The 3,417-nt window shown below is 37.7% G+C and overlaps 1 pseudogene; it reads left to right on the top strand.

Annotated features, from left to right (window-relative positions):
• The first annotated feature begins 2,703 nt into the window (after nucleotides 1-2,703).
• On the top strand, nucleotides 2,704-2,822 carry LOC120589451 (uncharacterized; annotated as a pseudogene).
• The last annotated feature ends 595 nt before the right edge of the window (nucleotides 2,823-3,417 follow it).

The raw sequence follows: 3,417 nt of genomic DNA, 5'->3' as shown, positions 1-3,417 counted from the left end.
AAATGTCATTGAGTTTAAGAGGTACTATTCTTTTCTAAGATAGGATTTTTAAGACAAAAATACATAAATATAAATACGTCATTCAGGGAACCATGAGTCCTTCGAGAGAGATCAATTTTTATTAAACATGGCCTATCCTATTTTACACCTCTGCTAGCAAACTTTCCATTGTTTTCCAGCCCCTACAGATCAAAGTCCAATCTCTTTAATCCCGACCTATCTTTCTAAAATTCTCTCCTACTTTTTCTGCACCAATAACAATGATTATCACTTGCTTCTGCTAAAGCTTCTGCTAAATGCTTTACATGCATTTGTTAGTGGTTGTCAGTATTTGCAATAAGCCTACGAAGTAGGTACCAGAACTCCCTTCCACAGAAGAGGAGGGTAAATAACTTGCCTAGACCCAACAGTTATTCACCCAGAACTCCCACCTAAGAAATGGAACTCACACTCAGAGCCATCTGACTCCAGCACTTTTAACCGCTACGTATTATGTACGATTTCCAGCCTACAATCTTGCCTTTCTGTAAATATTCCTTTACAGCTCTTGCTGTCTTTGAGATTGGTATGTCTCACACTACAGGCCCCCAAAGTATATGCTCCTAAACTGTTAAACCAAGTTCAGAATATAAATTCCTTGAAGTGGGATAGACTTTTCTAAATAAGAAAGTCAGAAAGGAAAGGAACGAGATATTTGATTACATAGTTTTCTAAAACTTTTTGTGTCTTTTGTCATTCCAAAGACAAAGAGTAAACTGGAAACATATTTGCTATGCACATGGCAGGAATAGGATAATATCTCTAAAATGCAAAAAAAAAAAAAGTGACAAGAAGTCAATAAGAAGAACAAACAAACCATTAGAAAAATGGACAAAGGATATAAACAAGGAATTCACAGACAAGAATCTTCAAATGGCTAGTAAATCTATGATGAACAATTTCAGTTGGATTCAGAGAAAATAAAATGAAAGCGACACTAATGACCTCTTTTCATTTGTTAGATGAGCAAAAACTGAAAAAAGGAATAACTTCCAGTGTTGATAAGTATGTAAGGAAATAAGCGCACTTATATATAACTACTGAAAATCGAAACTGCTATACTTTCTAAAAATTACCTGTTGATATTTTTTGAAATTATATATGTATGCATTTTAACCACGTAATACAGCATTTGGGACTCTATCCTAAATGAAATAAAGCACCAGTACATAAGAATATATGAAAAGAAATGTTTATTTCAGCATTGTTATATTGGGAAAAATAGGAAATAACTATCTTTCAGTTAGGGAGTGGTTGGATAAATGTAGTACATACACACAATGAAACATCATGCAAACATTTTTAAAAAATGAGCTAGACATACATACAGAGAACAAATTGATGGTTGCCAGATGAGAAGGGGCTTGGGGAGCTGGGTGAAAAAAGTGAAAGGAATTAAGAAGGACAAATTGGCAGTTATAAAATTGTCATGGGGATATAAAGTACAGCATAGGGGATATAGTGAATAATATTGTAATAACTATGTATGGTGTCAGGTGGCTGCAGGACTTATCCAGGTGATCACTTTGTAAGTGACATATGCCCAACCACTGTGCTGTATGCTTGAAACTAATATAATATTGAATGTCAATTGTAATTGAAAAAATTTTTTAAAACTTTTTAAAATAATGAGTTGGATATAGCTCTGATTTGGCAGGAATAGTAGAGATGCTGGTCCTGCTATAATTCCGTTTCAATTAACACTGTGTCGCACGGCCACTGTTTTCTGCAAAGAGGCTAAGGAAACAAATATTCATGTTTTTCCATATCCAAAGTGGAGGCAGATGAGGAAAAAGGGTTTGGGGAATAGGTATTGGGTTAGCCAGTCGAGCGCCTGCATAAGCTCCATGTCACATATTTCTTGGTAACTCTCCCACGCTTTAGCAAAGAACAACGCATGCGGTCAGCACTTTCTCAATTTTTATTGAGTGAATGATTAAGGAAGCTTTAGAACAAAAGGCTTTAGAGCATACTGTCATGGGAGGTTATGAGAAAGTATCATGGAGAAACTGAGTCTGGAGCTCTAGGCTCAAGAGAAACAGAGTGTCCATTAGGGAGAGAGTGGGTTCAAGTCCCAGGACTCCATGAACTACAACTCAGGTGACTGTCACCTCCATTCACACGGGGCAGTAAGGTGAACCTGGAACCCTGCCAGAATGGACAGGCTTCTCCAGTAAGCTAACAGCCTGTCCTCTGACGTGAACAGGGATGTGGAACTGAAGATGACCATGAGGACACTTGGGAAACACACCATTGAGAACTGAACCTCTGCTCTTCCAGGAGCTTAAAGGTGACATCAGCAGCGGTGGAACCAGTCTTCTGTTTGGGGGTTTCCCAAGGCCAAGTTTTCTCAGCACTCTCATTCACAAAGGATTACAGGCCTTTAGGTACAGACCCTGCAGAAGCCAGACAATAATTCCTGTTCCTAAGGAAGACACAAGTGTTGTAATGATCACAACTTTCAAAGGAACTTTCAATTACAGCTTAAGCCTAAAAAACAAGTAGGATTTTTATCACTCAACCAAATCCATTCTTCACGAAGCCAGGAAAATGAGCAAATATGTGCAAAACTCTCTGGAATCACAACACAGAAATTCTTGCTGAGAGAATCCTTAAAGTAAGTCCTCTCTTTTTCCTCCCCCAACATGCAAAAAAGCAAAATGTGTCTACGGCCATGCTACCCTGAACAAACCCGACCCCGTCTGATCTTGGAAGCGAAGTAGCATCAAGCCTGGTTAGTACTTGGATGGGAGACCACTTATGAAGACCAGGTTCTGTAGACATAAAATATTAAAAAAAAAAAAAAAAAATGTAGCTTTTCGAGGAGTGTTTCAATTGGAAATCATTTTACTGCCATGGAGGTAGAGAAAAATAATTTAAAACAGCTAAAAGAGTGGTAAAAGAGTGAATCTAGATAATTCTTTTTTCTTTTCTTTTTTTTTTTTTAGATCTTAGAAACCACACATTTTAATATCACCAGCCCAAGTAAGAACGCCATTCAAAATAATGGTTTTGAGCCTCCAAATCCTTGGTATTCGTCATTTTGAGGGAATATAGTATATCAGAAAGCTGCTTTTATTTTTTCCCATCAGACAAGAATATCCTAAGCAATGACTAAATGGCTGATTCAGCGCCCATAAGAACACACTAGAGTTTTAGAAGTGCGGTTCCCTGGCCCTGTTGAACCTCGGGCATCTGTAGGCAAATAACTAGCAGTTTTTCTCGGTGCCAGTAGTTAGTCATCTCTCAGGCTGCTGGTACCACATGGTTTGGGGTTTGTTATTGTAGTTGCTATTGTTATTGCTTTTGCTTTTTAAGAACTCTTATAAGTTCTAGAAACAAAGAATTTGATTAGCTGCGAGGAAGAGCAGGACATAA

The sequence above is a fragment of the Pteropus medius genome, unplaced genomic scaffold, assembly GCF_902729225.1.
Source record: "Pteropus medius unplaced genomic scaffold, Ma_sr-lr_union100, whole genome shotgun sequence".
Lineage (NCBI taxonomy): Eukaryota > Metazoa > Chordata > Mammalia > Chiroptera > Pteropodidae > Pteropus > Pteropus medius.
This window is presented reverse-complemented; position numbering and strand designations above follow the sequence as displayed.